The sequence below is a fragment of the Myotis daubentonii genome, chromosome 9 (genome assembly GCF_963259705.1).
Source record: "Myotis daubentonii chromosome 9, mMyoDau2.1, whole genome shotgun sequence".
In the NCBI taxonomy this organism is placed as follows: domain Eukaryota; kingdom Metazoa; phylum Chordata; class Mammalia; order Chiroptera; family Vespertilionidae; genus Myotis; species Myotis daubentonii.
This window is the reverse complement of record NC_081848.1, coordinates 61,622,403-61,645,054: the sequence shown is the minus strand read 5'-3', so window position 1 is coordinate 61,645,054 and position 22,652 is coordinate 61,622,403.

Genomic DNA, 22,652 nt, shown 5'->3' with positions numbered 1-22,652 from the left:
CTTTTTTCTTTAGACTCAGTATGGCACATCTTCTTAATCTAAAGATCAATACAGAGTCTTCTTTCTTTGGACTCAGTATGGCACATCTTCTCAATCTAAGGATCAATACAGAGTCTTCTTTCTTTGGACTCAGTATGGCACATCTTCTCAATCTAAGTTTTGTACTATCCACCTTCTTACCCTACTTATCCTCTATAGGGGGGTCTGTAGCACCCTGGTGGAGTCCTATCCATCCCGAGTGTGGGGTTCTCAATGGGGGGGGGGGCTTACCTAAGGGAATCCTGTTCCAGGGGTTCCCAAAGGTGTGGACGGAGTCGGCGAAGACTATCCACCCTCTTCTTATGGTGGAGTCCGATCCGTCCCGAGTGCAGGGCGCTTACCTAGGGGTCCCTGTTCGGGCGCCATATGCCGGGGTCCAACCCCAGTGGGTCCAGGGGTTCCCAAAGGTGTAGACGGAGTCGGCGAAGAAGGAATGACACGGAGACAGCGTTCAGTTGATCAGCAGCCTAGCCAGGATCTCCAGCCAGGATCTCCAGCCAAGTTCTGGTCTCGATCTCCAGAGAGGTTCTGCTTAGGCTCTCCAGAGAGGTTCTGTCCAGGTACTCCAGTCAGGTTCAGTCACCAGGTTCTAGTCAGGTTCTCTTGCCAATTTCTGTAGTCAGGTTCAGTCCAGGATCCCTTGCCATGTTCTCCCGCTAGGCTCTGTCTCTAGGCTCCGTGTAGGCTCTGTCTTCTTGATTCTGTTCTAAGTTCTGAGTCTTTCTGTCTTGTTACAACTGTATTTATACCAGTTGATTCAATCCTATCAATCTCTATTACAAAGGTTAGGGCGTTTCTTATCTCCATTCCAGGGAGAAAAGATTATGTAGTTTAAGCATGATTGTTCGTAGTCAAAGGGATTAATTACCCGCCTGGCACTTAGTTGAGGGGTTTTATTCCCTCCCTAACTTCAGGGGAAAATCCCTACCTGGGGATTCAACCTTTCTCGGAGAGGTGACCTTGGTTAAAACACAGCGCCAAGAAGGTGAGCAAATATATTAAGAACCATATGCCATATATGCCAGGTCCCTTGAAACAGCAAGGATGGACCGGCTCCCGGCAGTAGCACATCTAAGAACTCTAACTCCAGGTCACAAATCTTTACTCCCTATTTTTTTTCATCATTCTACATTTTACATATAGAGCTATGACCCATTTTTTAGTTATTTTTTATACAAAGTTTGAGGTTAAGATCAAGTTTCTTTCTCTCTCTCTTTTTGCATATGGTTATTCAGTTGTTTCAACGCCATTTTTTTTTGAAAGACTTCCTTCATTGAATTGCTTTCACCACTTTGTGAAAATCACTTGGGCATATTTATGTGAGTTATTTCTGTGTGTTCTGCTCTGTTCCATTGATCTATGTGTCTATCCTTTTGCCAAGATCACACTAAATTGATTGCTGTAACTTTATAAGAAATCTTAAAATCTGATAGCATTATTTCTCCAACTTTATTACTCTTTTTAAAAATTGCTTTGGTTATTGTGGTTGCTTTGCCTTTTCATGTACATATAAGAATCAGCTTATCTGTGTCTATAAAAACAGTGCTAAGATTTGGTTGGAAATGCATTAAATCTATAGATCAAATTAGGGCAAGTTATGTCTTTGCTATGCTGATTCTTTCAATCCATAAAATAGTACATCTCTCCATTTATTTAGGTCTTCTTTTATTTATTTTATCAGGGTTTTATAGTTTTCATCATACAGACCCTATTCATGTTTTGTTAGATTTTATACCTAAGTATTTAATTTTTTGGAGCTAATGTAATTTTTAAAATTTTGTTCATTGCCAGTATAAAGAAATACACTTGATTGTATCCTGCAATCTCATTAAACTCACTAATTTAGGGGCTTTTTTGGTGGATTCCTTGGAATTTTCTGCACAGATGATCACGTTGTCTGAAAATATGGCTGGCTTTTATTTGTTTTTTCTTACCTTATTATACTGGTTAGGACATCCATAGTGAGTTGTGTAATTGCATATCCTTGCCTTATTTCCAATTTTAATGGAAAAGCACTCACTCTTTAACCATTAAGTATAATGTCAGCGAGGTGTTTTGTAGATGCCTTTTATCAGGTAAAGAAAGTTTCCTTCTAGTCTTAATTTGTTAAAAGTCTTTCTCATAAACAGGTGTCAAATTTTGTCAAATACTTGTTCTGCATCAATTAATAACATGCTTTTTTTTCTTTAGATTGTTACTAAGCTAAACTATATTGACTGATTTTCCAATATTGAACCAGTCTCATATTCCCAGTATAATCTCTACTTGACCATAGTGTATAATTGTTTTTACATATTAAAAGATTCAACTCAATATTTTATTGAGTATTATTGAATTTATGGTCATGAAACATATTTGGCTATCATGTTTTTTGTTTGTTTTGTTTTCTTTTCTAGTGTTTTTGTCTAGGTTTGGTATCTTGGTAATGCTGGCCTCACAAATTAAGTTTAGAGTGTTCTTTGCTCTTCTAATTTCTGGAAGAGATTGTGTAGAGTTGGTGTTTATTCTTCTTTAAATATTTGGCAGAATTTGCCAGTGCTTTTTTGAAATTTTCAACTGCAAATTCAATTTCTTTAGTTTTTATAGAATTTTTTTAGTTATCTATTACATCTTGAGTGAGTTTTGATACTGTGTTGTTTTCAAGGAATTGTTCTATTTCATCTAAGTTTTAAAACTTAGGTTAATAGAGTTGTTCTTAGTATTCCCTTAATATCATTTTAAAGTATCTGGGATCTGTAGTGATATCCGCTCCTTCATTTCTGGTATTGATAATTTATTATTTATTTCTTTCTTTTTTTGTCCATCTTGCTAAAGGCTGATCAATTTTATTAATCTCAAAGAATCACATTTTGTTTTTATTTATTTTCTCTATTGTTTTCTGTTTTCAATTTCTATGATCTTTGCTCTTACCTACATTATTGCCTTTTTTATGCTTGCTTTGGGTTTATTTTACTCTTACTTGTATAATAGTTGTGTGTTGTTTTTTTTAATGGAAACTTATGTTATTGACTTGAGACTTTTCTTAGACAAGCATTTAATGTGATTGATTTTTTAAATTTTTGCAAAAAAATTCTGTGTGGCAGAACAATATCCAGAACTGGAGTTAGGGCGCATCGGATTTCATTTGAATGCAAGACAAGATATATTTGAATTAATGAACCCATCACATCATTTGAGAGAGGGGAACAAAGTGATTCCAAATGTGAAAGCTTTAGATGGTGCAACACAAAATTAATCACAGAGTTATAACAGGCAAGAGTTGTCAGGGAGCAAAGAACAAAGCATTCTCTGCAGCAGGGTGGGAGGCTCTTCTGCAAGGGTCTTTCCTACTAAAAGGCACTCGGGTAGCCCCGTGTGTTATCTTCAGTCACATATGCTCCTCCTTTATGTCTCTTCTTCTAGGAAGTACCAATACTGTGGGAGGGTACATGGTATGTTGTTTATAATATACTCAATTGCACCCTATGGGATTCATTCAATAAATATTAATAAATATTTCCAGTGTGTTTAAGACTACAAAGAATTATTTTGTGCCCCATATTTTAATGAATTCACAGTTCCTTTACAGGAAACACCATACACACAAATGAGACCAATATCAATGAGTAATAGTGATCGTTTATTTAAAACATACTATTTGCCAGACAGTGTATGTGCTGATACTTTACATACATTTAATCTTTATCACCAACCAGGAAGCTACAGAGAATAGGGAGGATAGTTTCATAGAAAGAATATAGGTTTGGGAGTGAGACTCCAAGTTTGAATATCTGCTCTGTCATTTAAGATGACTTAAGCCAGTCATTTAAACACTCAGAACTTGAGGGGTTTTTTTAAAAATTGAAAAATTGGGTAAAGTTGTTGTGAGGGTTAAAAGTGATTAATATATTAAAAGAGCCTAATTGTAGGGAAAAGTAGGGGGTTCAAAGTCTAAAATACTTCACTTCAAACTCAAAGCCACCACTTATAGCTATAAACCTTTAACAAGTTATTTAGTCTGAGTTTTGATATTACGTATATTAAATAGGGGCAGATAAATAGATAGGTGGGCAGATAGATGATAGATAGATAGATAGATGAGACAGAGGCAGACATATAGACAGATCACCTCCTCCTTCATCACAAAACTTCTCTTTTAGGTGTTTCCTTCTCAATTACTGGCAACTCCATCCATCCTCTTAGTTGTTCAGATCAAACAACTTGACTCTCCCCATAAGTCACAATCTCTGAGAGCAAATCTCATTAGTTCTACCTTCAAAGTCTATTCAGACTTTTTTCACCCTTCCTATCTCCTCCTCCATCATCATGATCTGAGCCATCTGTCCTATTAACTTCCTAACTGGTTTTCTCACTTCTACCCTTACCCTCCCACCCACTGATCTCATTGTGGCAGGCAGAATGAGCCCTTTAAACATCAGTCAGATCAAATTCTCCAATGGCTTCACAATTCAGTCAGAGTAAAAGTCCGTCTTTACAATGGCTTACAAGTTGCCTCCCAAGTCGGCCCTCCCCAACCACTAACTCAGGTGCCCCTGTGATCTCTCCGGTGCTTTCACCAACACCAGCTCCACTCCAGGCTTCCATGCCGTTCTGGGAACATTCCTCATTCTTTCCCTCCTCAGGGAACTTACACATACTATTTCTTCCACCTGGAATGTTCTTCTTCCAAATAGCCTCAATTTAAAATTCCAACAACCTTAAAATAAATAAATAAATAAATAAATAAATAAATAAATAAATAAATAAATTCCAATAACCTACTCTCCTCCCAGTATTCTCTATTCCCTTACCCTACCTATTTTTCTATAACATTTTTCACCATCTAACAGCATTATATTGTACTATTTACCTTTTTGTTACTGTTGCCTGGTCCCCCAACACACACACACACACACACACACACACACACACACAAATGCGAACTCTACAAGAGCTGAGATTATTGGTTGTTTTGTTCATTGCTGTATCGCCAAACATAGAACATTATCTAGCACATATTATCACCCTCTCTCTTGATTGCCCCTTTCCCTCCCTCTTTTCTCTCTCCCTCTCTCTGAAATATATATGTATATGTATCATAGCAACTTTTCTGTGTTCATGGAATCCTAGAAAAAGCAGTATACAGAGTAAATCTTGGTTTTCTCTTCATTGGGAAAAGATGTAGAATTAATCATATATTTAACATGTGTATGCTAGTACCTACTATGTGTCAGGTACTATTTTATTTACAGTAAATAGGAAATTATCTGTGTCCTGAACTCACTGTCTAGTTTGAGAAAGAAATGATTAACTATATAAGAAATAAGAGAAAGGTACTCACACAAAAAATGTTTTACTTAGTGAAGAGGGAGTTGTGAGAGGTTTAAAAATAGATCTGATGTGGTCAGGACCAAGCTGGCAATAACAATCAATTAGAGAGACGACTGATGGCACAGTGTGAGTTTGGTGCAGAAGTTTCCCCATTTGGTCAACCCCGGGGGCTGATGAAGATGATTCAAGTGTTCCTTTGACAGTGAGTCATCCATAATTTCATGATTGCTTTTGCTTGTGTTTGCAGTAATAAACTGATCCTCACGCTATAATTCCTAATACTAGAAGATTCCATTCTAACCAGTACAAATTGTTAGGCCAGGAAGTGGGTGTTTATAATATGGGTTTTCTGGTTCTCCAGTGGGCCTGGGTTACAGTGAACTCAGCATTTACTGAATAAGAAACACATCCTAGAACCTTTCCTAATTTGCTGTATGGGGCTAAACAAGAGGTGCTTGGGGGCACATTCAGGAGAACTCAAAGCACTAGATGGAGAAGTGGGGAAGGTGAACAGTAATAGCTAAAGTGTTCCTGTATTACAAGAATGAAATTGCCCTTCTGAGTAAACATTTAGCAAACTGGCAGATTCATAACTCCAGAGTGCAAAGGACTGAATATGCCAATAGCAACAGCAAAAAGAAGCTTTGAGGACATACCTCAAATTTCCAAACCTTATTTCATTAGTGGAAACTTTTGGAGTGCTGCTTCAGACCCTAGAATTTTAACTCTATATAAGATGGAGTGTGGAAACTATGGACACAGGAGAAACATCTAGAGGAGAGAAAAATGCACCTTCTTATAAGGGAGCTCTTTGGGAAATGGTAGAAATAACAGCTCCTTAGGAACTTGCTGATAACTGTATGGTCCTTGGTGATTTCACATACATTGTCTCATCTGATCCTCACAGTATTCCCTGAGGGGTAAGTACTATTATTTTCCTCATTTAATAAAATAGAAAACAGACACTCAATGAAGTGACTTTTCTAAGAGACATAAATAAGATCGAATTCTGGTCTTAACACCCCCAATCCTACACCTGTCTTTCCCTACTGGCTATGATGAAACTCAGGTGGATAAAGAGTTTGAAAAATCCTGGTCTAGAGTAATCTTTTCTGGCCTTGATGGCACATGGAAATCACCTGGAGGTATTTACAAACACTAATGTGTTGATGCCAACACTAGAGATTTTGATGCAATTGCTCTGGATTACAATCTGGACTGGAAGATGTTTTAAGCCCCCCCCCCAAGTGATAATAATCAGAATTGAAAATAACTATTGGAAAATAATTTTAAATTACAGTTTCCCTGAATTCCAATGTAGGCCTATTGAGTTAAAGCCCCACAGGTGAGTTGGAGTAATTGTGATATTTTATAATCTTCCCAGGCTGTTCTAGTAAGTACCCAGATCTGGGGACCACTGGTCTACCATGTGACCTTTAGAGCTGCTCAAGGTGAGTAATACCTTGAATACCCAGGCACTAGTCCCACCTCTGTCCTTGCCTGCATTTTCATAGGGAACTGACTTATCTTTACAGCATCTATGTTTCTTGTTCTAAAGGAGCCTATTGATATTTGTTCCATCAATCTCTTTGGAATGTTCAAAAGAAAGTGATGAATACCAAGTGTTTTAAAAGTTATAATTCATTCTACACTTGTAAGGTATTATCATTATTGCACCCCACTGGCGTTCCTGGTTTTTATCTCTAAAATTGACTGCCTTCTGAACAGGCCACCTCTATAAGAGAATCCTACCCTTTTTCCCAGCTCTTCATAATTCACAAGGAGACAGCCTATGGCTCAGAAGAAGGGTTACTGAAGATTCTCTTTCCCATTAGAGGAAATAATACATAGAGGAAGCTTGCTCCAGTGAGGGGAAATGGAACGAGATGAGAATTGTATAGCCCCAATCACAGGCATTTGTTGGCAAATATACAACTTCAACCAAAGGACTGAAACATTAGACAATATGCTTTCCCAGCACTCAAATTCAATTCAGAAATAAGACTGCCCATTACCAATAACATCCCATTCCATTGGGAGCATGCAGCTTCTTCATCCCAGCTATGTCAGGGCTTTCTGTGTCTAACTCTGTAATGGGAATGTTAGGCGTGACATGGGGGTTAAGAAGAGATACATAAAGTAACAGAACACATTATACAGATTCTTACTTAGTTCAGATCCAACTCCTAGCTTCCAAGAGGTCACCACTCTTCAGATTTTCAGGGGAATGGCATAGGGGATTAACAGCATTGTGAGAGGTTTTGACCCTTTCAACCCTAGGGAAGACTTTGTGAATCACTAATGACTGGAGTCCCCTCCCAGAGATTCTGACTTGTTTTCAGATGGCATCATGCAGTTTTAAAGCCTCCGGGGAGATTGCAATGTGTAGTCAGTGCTCAGCTTCTGAGAGGGTTGACAGAATAAGAGGGGCCAAGTCTGTATCCCCAGTCCTTTACTTTCCCCTGGGGGCTCTTCTGTGGTCTTACTGCCAACCCCACTGTCATTCCAACCTCAAGGAAGTGTCCATTCTCACTTAATACTTTGGGCGGTGTGTCTCAAAGGATGGGAGTAATTCAGTCATGACTTTTAAAAAAGCTTGACTAAATTTTGAGGGAGAACCAAAGTAAAGTGACAAAGAAGTCAATAGGGTTATAACTACAAATTTTTTACTATAGTCCCAATCACCTGTAGCACTTGCCAGCAGCCTATCCCACCAAAAATCCTGATGGCAACTGCTGCCCACTAGTCTACTGTTGCCAAAAGAGTGTTTTCAAGATCATAAATTGGTATTTCCGCATGCACATGGATAGACAAATATATGTGTGAGTCAATCATTTTCCAAGTTACTCCTTAGAAAATAAAGAATTGTTGTATATTCCAGCTCTCACATAGTCTTTCATATTACTCGACTCTTTTGTAATGGTTTTATTTTAAACAGCACCATACTATTTAGGATAGAGACATTAACTGAAACAATGCCAGTTGGAGTGTCTAATTTGTAGAGGTTACCTGACAAAAATCATTGAAGTCATAGAAGGCAAGGAAATTGAAGAGAAATTAGTAGTTATTCCTGGAATTACAACCTCTTGATTTTAATTGTCTTAAGAAAACATCTGTTAGAGATAATTTAATATAGTATAACAATCACAAATATATACCTGCAGTTATACCTTATGTTATACAAATGGATACTTGAAACTGGGGATAAAAATCACTGCGGTAGATCATGCACATTCAAAAAGCTCTGTGCCTCGCAAAAGTGAGAAGATAACTGCTCTAGAGAACTGAGAACTGTCAGATGGCTCAAAAGGCCATCTTCATACTGAGAAAAGTGTGAGTGAGGGGAACAACTTGTGAAATTGGAGCTGATTTCTAAATACATAGTTTCTATGCCATTATGAATACCTATGTTCGTCTAAATTCATAAATTGAATATTAAAAGTAGACATGTTACTATTCACTCATCTCCAACGTTTACTTACATATACTCCCCAAAATCTTCTTTATTGAGTTTTCATGGGGAAATGAGGGGATCACTTAGGATCTAGCATACATAGAAGGGTTGATTCTCTCAGCATTTTTCAAAGCCTTAAAGGTACTCATAGACATTGTTACGCCCTATAGTGGGAAAAGAATATAACGTGGCATATTTCCTATGCTTTTTTTATTCAATTTATTGGGGTGACTTTGGTTAATAAAATCATGTATGTTCCAAGTGTACAGTTCTATCCCCATTCTTATTTGACCATAGAAAGTTAATCCACAGGAAACAAGAATCCCAGAGAACGCATGTTGAAAAACACTGCTGTTGCCCCAGAAAACCCAGACAACCTCAGAAACACCTCGAGCAGCTTCCTTTCCTTTGACCTCCATTCAGAATGACCCCACATTTGGGTGCTATCTTACCACCTATCACATTGAAGCTATCTCCTGGTGAGCTAGGACATCTCACTCAAGAGAAATTTTGTTTTTCTCTGGATCTTGCCACGTACTGGGGTTGTAGCCTTATTGAGTAATAATTGACATAACAAATGTGCTCACTGTTAAGGTGTGATCCTAATCTCTAAAACAGAGAATGCTCTGGTCATTTTCAAGCTCAGCAGAAGGATTCTAGTCTTCACGTCCTACTCTCTCTTTTTCGCCTCTTCATAACAGTATAATAATCCCTTAACTATACAACATCCAGACCATCCACCCCCAAATCATACACTGAGTCATGGGGAGTCAAGTAGCATTTTCTATATGCATGATGATGTGTGACTATACTGAGATGGGTAATAATATGAATTGCAACTACAATGAGTTGAGCATCATTGGGCTGTGATACTGATGATAAAATTAATAATAATAACTACCAGGGATATTAATAACCACATATGGAATATATGCTATGTGGTGGACTCTGAACTAAGCTCTTAGCATAATCCTCACTGCAATGATCCCAGAAGATTGGTGCTACTATCTCTAGTCCCCAAGAATCACAGAGCTAGAAAGTGGCCAAGTCCAATTGCTTAGCTCTCTATGACACTGCATTTCTCAATCTTTAAGTCTCCAGAGTTTATCCCAAGCTGTTTGAGGACTAAGGCAGTCTAGCTTTATATTCCAGAATTACACCTTGAACTAAGTGACTGGCTTTTATACAGTAGCTCCAGCTTGTGGCCGAGAGAAGGAAATAAAATAAATTAGTAAAAGGCCAATCTGATATTAATCGAGAACATCAAAAAATCCAATAATTGACTAGAAATGTTTTTGTGAACAATTTTAATTTTCATATTATTTTTAAAGGTATTTATTCCATGGTTTTCAATAACTTTTTTATAAAGAAGGTCCTAGGAATTGTTCCCCCAAGGAGCCACTATTAATATAGTGGGGAAAACTGCCTGACCTGGGCTTGGATCTGGGCCTCCACATGACTTTGGGAATGAAATATCATTTGCAAAGCCAGGCACATAATATCTGTCCAGCAAATGGCAATTCCCCAATCCACCATGAAAAACAATTAAAAAAGAGCCCTTCTGCCCAGCTGCTTTGTTGATGTTGATATCATTTGCAAGTTTCCACTGGGGGTGATCACTCTGTGCTCAAAGTCGTGTTTTATTTTCAAGTGGCTCAGACTTGGCAGAAAAAAGATAACACTAGCTGTAAGAAGGCTGTAAATTCTGGCTGGAGCTTACCTTGGGCAAAGGTGTTACATTTCTTACCTGTGAAGAGATTCATATGTCACAGAACTAGTAAGTGTGCATGCTGTGTGCACATATGTCAGTGTGCATGCTGGTGGTTCCCCTGCCACCAGGAAATCTTTGTCCACTCAGAATCCTTTTCAAAGAACACTGTTGGTACTATTTGTATACATACTCCATTAAAACCATATAATACCATGGGAGGTATTTGATGTAGGACATAATTAAAACTCAAATCTTCCTAAAATTATGAATGCAGGCATACTAAAGATGTTATTTTATCTTTATATTTGATTTAAAGTATTAATAAATTATTATTTGTTTATTAGAATTTTTGCAGATTTATATTTATCATTTAAATTATAGCTAAATCTTACCATGGCTAGTGTGGTTCAGTTGCTTGGGCATCGTCCCATGCACCAAAAGTTTGCTTGTTCAATTCCTGGTCAGGGCACATGCCTGGGTTGCAGGCTCAATCCCCTGTAAGGGGTGTGCAGGAGGCAGCTGATCAATGTGTCACTCTCATATCAATGTTTCTCTCTCTCTCTTCCTCTCCCTTCCTCTCTCTCTAAAAATCAAATATATATATATATATAATGTTGCCTGTTATTTCACAGCACTGGCAGACAAACTCAATTTATAACCCAAGGAAAAGAATATAAAGAAGATACATAATCACTGAATGAACTATCAATAAGATTTTTCTTGCATGGATTCATTGCCAGTCATTATCTTGATTTTTTTGAAATGGTCCTCAACTTACCAGGACCAACAAGACTCCCGCATCTGAAACACAAGGTAGCTAGACCAGGTAGCTAGCTAACGAAAACAGTAGCAAGCAAATGATGATAGTAACCTCTATTTGTAGAAATAAATCCCTTTCTAGCTGCCACTATCTCCTCTTATTAACTCTGTGGCCTGTGACAAGGCGGGTATGTCTTATGATCCCCATTTCACTTGTGAGGAAACTGGGGCTCAGCAAGATAATACAGCAGCTTGTAAGACCAGAAAGTGTGCATGGTGTGGGGTGGGAGAAGGGAAACGTTGACTTCCCTCTCAAAAGGGGAGAGATGATGGGCAAAAATGATATTAGAATGGCATCAGTTCTCTATGGGGATGGGCAGTAGGTAGGAATACAAGTTTTTAGTAGAATAGGGACTTACTAATATATGGCGGCAGTGCTGCTGCCTGTGTAATTTCTTCCAGGGGTTCCTGGGATGTTTTGCAGTTACTTAAAAGAATGCAAGTGCCTGGACGGTGTGGCTTAGTGGTTGAGCATCAACCTATGAACCAGGAGGTCACGGTTTGATTCCTGGTCAGGGCACATGCCTGGGTTGTGGGCTAGATCCCCAGTGGGGGGTGTGCAGGAGGCAGCTGATCAATGATTCTCTTTTACCATTGATGTTTCTATCTTTCTATCTCCCTTCCTCTCCAAAATCAATAAAAATATTTTTTTAAACATGTAAGCAATGTGATTCATTCGGGCAACATATAATTTTTTTTTCTTTTTAATTAAATTTATTGGGAGTGACATTGGTTAATAAAATTATATAGGTTTCAAATATACAAGTCTATGATACCTCATCTGTATATTGCATTGTATGCCCACCATCCAAAGTCAACTCATCTTTGGTCACCATATATTTGAACCTCTTAACCTTTTGCTACCCCTCTACCCCCTTCCCTCTAGTAACCACAATACTGTTGTCTATGTCTATGAGTTTGTGTATCTTGTTTGTTCATTTGTTGCTTTCAGTTTTATATCCCACATATGAATGAAATCATATGGTTCTTGACTTTTTCTGTTTGCTCTGTTTCTGTAGTGTAGTGGTTATCTCGTTCACCTCATACTATATAAATTTTAAGTTCATCTGGGTCATAAAGACAAAGGAGAATATGCCATCCACCTGGCTTATTTGGGTGAATATAAAGACAGATTACCCAAAGCTTAAGAAAAAATAAACTTAAATGGGCTCTTTCTTACCTCACCTTTAACAATTGTTGGCTAGAAGGACTTACCAATTGTGTCAGGTAACAGGAGAGAAGGGATAAAAAAAAAAACTAAAAAAAAAAAAAACAGAGCTAGACCACCAACTTACACCATACACAAAAATAAACTCAAAATGGATAAAGGACTTAAATATAAGATGGGAAACCATAAAAATACTAGAGGAATCCAAAGGCAACAAAATCTCAGATATATGCCAAAGCAATTTCTTCACTGATACAGCTCCTAGGGCATTGGAAACTAAAGAGAAAAAAACAAATGGGACTACATCAAAATAAAAAGCTTTTGTACAGCAAAGGAAACCATCAACAAAACAACAAGAAAACCCACTGCATGGGAGAACATATTTGCCAATGTTATCACCGATAAGGGTTTAATCTCCAACATTTACAGGGAACTCATACAACTTAACAAAAGTAAGATAAACAATCCAATAAAAAAATGGGCAAAGAACCTAAATAGACACTTTTCAAGAGGACATTCAGAAAGCCACGAGACCTATGAAAACATGCTCAAAGTCACTAATCATCTCTAAGAGATGCAAATCAAAACAACACTGAGGTACCATCTAACACCTGTCAGAATAGCTATCATCAACAAACGACAAGTGCTGAATAGGATGCAGAGAAAAAGGAACCCTCGTGCCCTGTTGTTGGGAATGCAGACTGGGTTGTGGGCTAGATCCCAGCCACTATGGAAGACAGTATGGAGTTTCCTCAAAAAGTTAAAAATGGAACTCCTATTTGACCCAGTGATCCCACTTCTAGGAATATATCCCAAGAAAACAGAAACACCAATCAGAAAGGATATATGCACCCCTATGTTCATAGCAGCACAATTTACCATAGCTAAGATGTGGAAACAGCCTAAGCACCCATCAACAGATGAATGGATTAGAAAACTGTGGTACATCTACACAATGGAATACTATGCTGCTGTAAAAAGAAAGGAATTCTTACCATTTGCAGCAGCATGGATGGAACTGGAGAGCATTATGCTAAGTGAAAATTAAAGAAAAAGACCACATGATCTCACTCATTTATGGATAATTAAGACCATTATAAACTGATGAACAAAAATAGATACAGAGACAGAGCAACATGGAACAAACTGTCAAACTACAGTGGGAAGGCCGGGGAGTGTTGAGGGGCGGGATAAGAGATCAACCAAAGGACTTGTATGCATGCATATAAGCATAACCAATGGACACAAGACACTGAGGGGTAGGGGAGGCCAGGGGAAGGTCAAGGGGAGAAAAAAAAAGCAGATATATGTAATACTCTTTGTAATACTTTAAGCAATAAAACAAAATTTAAAAAAAAAACACAGAGCTAAGGCAACCCAAAGTCAAAATCAACTCCCTTGTGAATCTGAGCCATAGACTCTTTGCCTAAAGGGGATGAGGAACCAAGTTTCCACCCCCTTATGCAGAAATAAAAGAAATTGTTGATAGAAAAAGGAAAATATTGTCCTCTTCTCCCGTCCCCAGAAAAAGCATGATTAAATAACAATGGTGCCACTCCAAACTCCCATATCCTAATTAGAAAGCAAAAATGACATGCTTATAAAAATGTATATGCATTTCATTCCAAAACAGCAACAAAGAAGGGTGTCTCCAACCTTGGGTCTAATGTGATTACACATGGCAATTAACAACAACTTTGTACCCAGCCCTGTTGGCGCTGGTTAGATGCCAAGGATGGGAGTTCAATGGATCATCAGTGATGGGTGTAGATCCCTAATCTAAAGGCACTGAAACTTCTGGGCAATGAATGATGGATTTCACATGGTTGCAGAGACTTGAAGTAAAAAAAAAACACCAAGGTTTTTGACACTGATTTTAGCCAGACACATAGGTTGCTTTCTTGGTGTCAAATGTCATCTCTTTGGTCCCCAGACCTCTTTAGGACAGGATCAAACTCAAGCCCAGCATGTGCAGCAAAGCACAGACCCAGCCTAGCACTCAGCACTCTGCTAATCTGACATGAGGCCTAAGGACATTTGTCCCCGCCAGAAAAGGAGGAGTGCCAGAAAGCTTGAATGCAGGCTGCCATCCTGCGTTTGCTGGGACTTGCAACATCAGAATCAGCAGAGAGAATGTTGATGCTGGATGGCAAATTCCTGTAGGCTTGGCTTTGTACAAGGCCCAAGAGAAAGACCTCCTTAATGAAGGATTTGGATGATGGATTATGGTCCCGTGGTGATCAAACCATTTCAGTCATTCCCACACAGAGGGATCACCTCACCATCAATAGAAACAGGCCAGCCCCAGGCTAAATTAAAAAGTAGGCCAAATCTGTCCTTGGCATGCACAAAGCTGGGTGTCTCTCTACCCGCCTCCCCTCTTTCAACATGATCCACCTTCCCTGCCTTCACCTTACTTTCCACCCAGCAAGGCTCAAAGCCTCCTGGCTGCCCCTGGCTATCCCAGATGCTCTCAGTAAACCGGTTATCATTACTGAGGCCTTGCCCTGCCCCAACAAACACTTACTGAGCCTTAATTATGGGACAGACAAAATGTCACATGGGAGAAAGACAAATATAGGAAAAACGTGCTTCTGAACCTTGATGAGAAGATCCTGATAATTCACTCAACAACATGTCCTGCATCTTCTACTGTGGGCAAGACAGAGAGCTGGGCACCTGGAGGAGATAAATATTAGGAATATGTATCTTCTACCTCCAGAAACCCCTTGAAATTAAGAAGAGATTTAAGAGGTAAGAGAGTTAGAGTTTTGTAATATAAAAGCTTCAAACTGCACTCTCTGCTTCTGCTTCTGTCACCTGTAATAGTTATTATTATTATTGATATGATATATGATATATAGTGTGATGTGATGTGATGTGATGATATGATATAATTCCATTCACCACTCAGAAGCCAGAGTTTTCTTTGTAGAACACACATCAGATCATGCCACTTCTAGCTTAAAACCTCCGTAAGGCTTCCCATTGCACATAAAGTAGAAGCCAAAGGTTTTTGCCAAGACTGACAAGACACTATGATACGGCTTCCCCCTGCCTATCTTTCCATCTTACTTCAGACATGTTGGCTGTTTTTCTCTTCTTCAGATATGCTTGCCTCAGAGCTTTTATCTTTATAGTACCCTCTCACTGAAATGCTTTTCTTCCAGATTTCTGCCTGGCTGGCCTCATCTCATCCTTCAGGACTCAGTTCAAATGTCCCCTCTGAGATACTTTCACTGTCAAGCTTATTTAAGGAGTGCCTCCCCGGTCATTTCATAGCGATTTTCTTTCCTTTGTAACACACATCATTATCTGAAATGATCTTCATTTTTCTCGTTTGTCTAATAGAAGACTCACCCTTAATGAATCCAAAATTGAGATACTGATCTGCCTTCCCCAAACCCACTTCATCATCGTTTTCCCCATCCACTTAAAGACAGCTCCATTCTCCCATTTCTTCCAGTGGCTCAGATTGAAGACCCTGGAGTCATCCTGGATGCGTTTCTGTCTGTACATCCTATTGGACATCTGGACATCCTATTCATTCTCCCTTGAAAATATAAGCACTTATTGTATTTCTGATAATAAAACGCCCCCACTATCTGCCTATTTTCACCCGCATTAGCCTTCTACCGGGTCTCTCTGCTAACTCCTTGCTTCCACGTCATCTATTTTCAACACAGCAGCCATATGACCTTTTAAAAGAAAGTTATTTCCTTCCCTCAAACTTTCCAGTGATTCCTCATCTCACTCAGTAAAAGCCAATGTCTAGAACTGTCTTGTCCAATATGATAGCCGCTAACCACACATGGCTACTGAGCACTTACAATGTGGCCAGTCCAGATTGAGATGTGCTCTAAGTGTAAAGTGCACACTGGATTTCAAAGAGTTTTGCCAAAGAAGGACAAGAAGTGAAAGAGATCCCAGGGAGTTAAGGATGTGTGAAGTGGGTGATTATTAGGATAGACTATACAACCTAAGATAGATAAGGAGGTAAGTAAAGACCTGTGGGGTATGAGGGATGGTGAAAAGATGGTAGGACAAATGCATTGTCAAGCCAAAGAACTTTTAAGTCAGAGTGCTAGGGACAGTGAAGTGGAAAGATGAGGTGATGGTCCCATAGTGGAATGCTTAAGATTCAGATTATGGGGGGTGGGATTAGCATTTACTAATAAGGACCAGGTTTAAGGTAGGGAATCAGTGGCCCATTCTGTGGGGATGAGTTGCTGAGGAAAAGAGGTCTAGGGAGTCAGAAGCCAGAGTATTGAAATAATCACCTACATGATAATTAAAATCCTAAAATTTGGAACAGGCACATTGTTGGAATGAGTGAGGATGAACAGGGAGCTTAAATCTTCAAGAAATGTGGGGAAGTGACCCAAAGTCAGCAGGTAACTACAATAATGAGGGGTAGCTGGTAATGATGTCATAAACTTCACACCAAAGTTCTTTAAGGGAGAGGAGAACTTGGTCTGTTAAGAGCAATGAAAACCAAAGAGACATAATCCCTTCACCTCTAGGTCTAGAATTTTATTCCAAATTCACATGCCAAATATAAGTTACTGATCGCACAAGAGTCATACTCTATCCCCCCAAAAAAGCTAGAATGACTATAGGCTTCCACACCCAAAGGAGCATGGTACAGAAAACAAGCACCACATCACCAGGCTATAAAAAAGCAGGACTTCAGGAGGTCCGGTTAGAATAATAATGTGTAAAAGGACCACTCCAAGCAGACATTGAGGGCACAAGGGCTTTTTCTGATGATGTATCACAGAGCACAGAAGAGGGGGGAAAGTGGGAAATGGGGAATGGGGTCAGTATAGGGAACGTACAGATAGGATGTAGGTCAAGATTATCAGGAATGACCTGGTAGTTTGGAATAAGGGAGATGGTGGGATGATTCTTGATGGTCTCATAAGTAGATTGTAAGTGTTGAGGGAAGAGGGAAGGTGAGGATCATGCCAGAATCCTACCAGGGCTCTGGGGCTCCTTTGAAACTTTGGTGCCATTGCCACTATTTCCTAAGATCTAAGACGGGTGCGCCCCCGACCCCCACCCCATTAAATCTCGCTCCAGCAGAATTGAAAACCCCTTAACTACACCAGTTTGGACCTTCATAAAAAGGTTTACTAAATCCTACAGGAGAATGTACGATAAAGTAACAAACAGAAAGGACAAAATATCCATTTTTCAAATATAAGCTTTTGATGCCAAAAGAGTCCTACCCTACCCCAAAATAAACTAGTATGACTAGAGACTTCATGCTTTAACTCAAAGAAAACACTTATTAATTGCTGAAACGAGAGGCATTGCATGCAGTCAGGGTGGGAAATATGTTTTTTTGGAAGGGTATTTAAACCATGCCTGGACATTGTCCCATGTGTGCAGCTGTTATTATTATACTAGAGGCCCAATGCGTTTGTGCAAGAATAGGCCTTCGCAGCCTGAGCCGCCCTCGCAGCCCCTGCTCCATCCAGAAGGTCGTCCGGAAGGTCATTCCTCTGTTCGGCTGTTTGGTCAATTTGCATATTATGCTTTTATTTTTATAGATAGCCCTCTCTTCACATCATCATTAACAACTATAAAAACACAAAAACATCAGCCCAAAATAAAGATTTGTGAATAATTAGACATACAAAATTTTACCTGATACTCTGAATGAGGGATTTTCAGGTCAAGCTAATTGAGCAAGATGAGTCAGTGGCTAAGATCTGTAGAAATGCTCTTAGTGATTTTTACAATAGTTTCCTTAATAATGGAATCTTAACAAGCAGGTCGATGTTAAATTGATAACATGGAAGCATTTTAAAAAGCGTACTGAAACATGATTTTAGCCCATTCACTCAAGGCTTAAAGCCATACTCCAGTTTTTTTTCTTCCTGATAAAATTTCATCTAGTGTAAGGAAATATTCAAGGGAGGAGATGAAGTCTAAAACATAAAATTAATAAGAAGGAAAATTCTAACAATAGCCATGTCTTGGCTATGCAGACACAGAACTCACACTCTCTCTATGCAAAGAATCGTCACTGAGTATAGGAAATATGTCAGGTACTTTGCTGCCTACTGGAGAGTCAGAGAAGAATAAAATGCCATCATGGCCCCCAGAATGAACCTTTATCACTATCTGACTGGAGAAAAGAAACACTTTAGTAAACACAACACAAAATTCTAATTTGTTAAAGCAGAGCACAGAGAATGGACATTTGAAGCGGGCTTAAAGGGTGAATCTCAAGCACTCCACTATTTGACCACCACCTCATCTTTCCACTTCACTGTCCCAAGCACTCTGACTTAAAAGTTATTTTGCCTGACAATGCATTTGCCCTACTGTCTTTTCACCATCCCTTATACCCCACATGTCTTTACTTACCCCCTTATCTATCTTAGATTGTATAGTCTTATCCTAATAATCACCCACTTCACATATCCTTAACTCCCTGGGACCTCTCTCATTTCTTGTCCTTTTTTGGCAAAACTCTTTGAAATCCAGTGTGCACTTTACACTTAGAGCACATCTCAACCTGGACTAGCCACATTTTTCCTGATCAGTCTAGCTAAAGGTTTGTCAGTTTTGCTGATCTTTTCAAGGAACCACATTTTGGTTTCATTGATTTTTCTCACTTGATATTTATATGATATATTTTTCTATTATATATTTAGTCTCTGTAATATTTTTATTCTATTTCTGCTCTAGTTTCCCCCCTTCCTTCTACTTACTTTAAGTTTAGTTTGTTCTGTTTTTAGTGTCTTCAGATAAAAGGTTATTGTTTTTCAGGTCTTTCTTCTTTTTTAATATAGGCATTTATAGCTATGAGTTTCCCCCTAAGCACTGTTTTAACTGCATTATGCATGTACTTTTAAAGTGTATGCATGAGAATTCTGATGAGCACACTTGGTGAAAACATGCTGTACTTCTTTGCTATTGTAAGATTTTTGTTGTGTTTTTCCCATTTCCCAAGATGGGTGCTGGCCTTTTGAGTAGACAAAGCTTTTCTTATAAAGCAAAATGCCTTGGTTTGGGTTTGGTTGGGTTTGCAGAAAGACTTGTTTGCAACATATATATATATATATATATATATATATATATATATATATATATGTATATATATATATATATATATATATATAATTAGAGGCCTGTTCCACAAAGAGATTTGTGCAATAGGCCTTCCTTCCCCTGGCTGCCTGCACCAGTTTTCCTCCGGCACCCGAGACCCAGGCCTTCGCTCCGGCTGCAGTGGAGAAGCCAAGCCTCTTCAGTCTTTAGTCGCCTTCAGTCGTCTTCAGTCTTTGCTCCACGCCTGCATATGCAAATTAACCGCCATCTTTGTTGGGTTAATTTGCATAGTCATCCTGATTGGCTGGTGGGCATAGCGGAGTGACACCAATTTGCATATTTCTTTTTTGTTAGTATACACACACACACACACACACACACACATATATATATATATATATATATATATATATATATATATTTTTTTTTTTTTTTTTTTTTTTTTTACACAGCCTAATCTAAAAAGCATGGACACATTTGTTTTACTTGGTACTCTCTGTGAAGTGAAGATTCCAAGGTTACATGGCCCTTCCTAAAGGGCCCTCTCAGTTAGAAGTTTCCTTTTCTATATTTCTAGTAAGCATATTTTTGGCTGCCCTGACACAATGTTTATGTCCTTTAAGAAGAGGTCAGCTAACAATGAAATCTTTCTGTGCTATCATAAGCCCTTTCCATTGGTTTGTGTACTTTGTTATTTGCCTTGCTTTGTCCATGATTTTGCAGCATTACCACCCACTCCACGTGATAAGTGACATCATCGCTATAATGAGAATTCCAAGCAGAACCACTGGATCAAAGCCCATCTGTGTGCCTGCTCCCACACTTGACAAAACAAATTCCAAATTCATTCAGCATGCCGGTGCCATTTAGTCACTGTGACATATTCCAAATTTTGGACTCTGCGCAAAAACCAATCTGTGCCCACAAAATTAATCATGGAACACATTTTATGACGTTTGACAACAACTTAAAAGGTTCTCATCTCTGGCAGGTGGCTCTGCCAATCTGCAAGTATATGCATGACAAATTCTGAACAATATATTGTGTGGCTGAAAAATGTATGGTGTAGAATGCATACCCTGGAGAAAACCAGAGTGAGTCCAAACAATTCTCAAGTCTGTCTCAGGGACACAGAAGCCAGAATGCTCCCTTGTGAAGAAAGGATGATGGCCCCAGGTACACATAGGAAGCCAAAGAAAAGGCAACAGCTCGTGTGCCAGTAGATGCTGAGAACATTGGCACAGTTGCCTGTGTTGGCAGGACCAAGAGTTTGAGATGGCTAATTTAAGCGACAAGATCCTGGCAAACAGATTTATTTAGGGCAAGGGTGCGTCAGGGAGATGCCAGAAAAATACATCAATCTGTGCCTTTACATGTACTCAGAATGATGATGAAACAACTGACATTAAGAAAGTAAACCTTACACTTTAATAGAATCTGCAACTTATCCTAACCCAAAGTAAGGGGGCAGGGTTACTTTAGATATCTGCTACTCGGAGATGGGACTTGTGTTCTGCTCTGAGATCTGTGATTAAAAAAACCTCCCAACAAAAGATGTTTTTGAAGAGATTTTCCCCGTATTGTTGTGTTTAATTGATTAGACCAAGTGTTTTTATATATGTTTAGTTTATTTTTAAATCAGGCTAACTCACATTTGACAATATCATTTATGGCAAATAAAGGAAGCCATTCATCTAAAGTTTTACTTTCCTGAGAAGTAGCTTATAGATAGAAACTCTGTTGGGGGGAAAAAAGAAGCCTGCGACTTTAATTATACTGATAGAAGCCTGAATATATCCCTTTGTTAAGAGTAATTTTTTACTCTGCAAAAAGACATAACTGTTTTAAATGTCAATTCTATATTGTAGTGCATATTTGTGTATGGTTTGACAGGCAGAAAAATAGTAAAACATTTCACTGGGAGTGTCTTGCTTCCTCGTATTATTTTCCATTTCCCTAGCTTCTCTAGAGAGCCTCTTACCCCCAATTTACCACACACACTTTCTTTTACTCTTAATTGGTGCCTCACTCCATTGTCCTTGCAATGGATTAAGAACACTTGCATACTTAGCCTACTGAGGAATTTAATATTTTTATTTTTTCCTGTATTGGTTTTTAGAGAGAGAGAAAGGGAGAAGATTAGAGAAATAGAAACATTGATAAGAGAGGAACATCATTGATCAGCTACCTCCTGTAAACCCACTACTGGGGATCGAGCCCGAAACCCAGGCATGTGCCCTGACTGGGAATCCAACTGGTGAACTTTTGGTTCTAGGTCTGCACTCAACCAATGAACAACACTGGCCGGGCTTTGATTTTTTTATACAAAGACTAAACTTGCATAACTTAGCATCACTGGGGTTTGTCAAGACTCAGTCTTCCTATTCTAATTTGATTGTTTCTCTTCTTCTCTGAAACAGGAAGTAATATAAGGAAGCAACAAGTGAAGAGGAGTTCTTCCACAGGAAGAACAATTCTTGATTAGAAAGCCTGGTGATCCAATAACCTGACAGGCATAAAAGCTAAAGCAGCTCTGCCTCATTTATACTCACAATGCCCTCTTTTGAGAAATGAGCCAGCAATCAGTCTTTTCTATAAAGTGAAGGAATTGCACTCTCTAGTTCTCTCCAACACTAATGCTTGAGCACTTGTGAATTAGGGAGGGACATTTATTTTTTTTAAATATGTTTTTATTGATTTTTAGATAGAGAGGAAGGGAGAGGAATAGATAGAAACATCCATGAGAGAGGAATTGATTGGCTGCCTCCTGCACGCCCCCTATTGGGAATAGAAAACACAACCTGGGATGTGCCCTGATCAGGAATCCAACCAGTGACCTCTTGGTTCCTAGGTCGATGCTCAACCACTGAGCCACACCATCCAGGCTAGGGAGGGACATTTTAGGGGATCTCTCCTTACACAATAGTTGGTTCTTTCATTTGTTTTTTGCATGAAACATAAATGGGATGTTAGTTAATTGAATCATATTTTTATCAAAAACTCCTAAAACAGTTTTTCTTCCTTACCAATGCTACAAATAAGCAATGATACATAGCTGTTATGATTCCCAGTCCTTGGAATGTGGC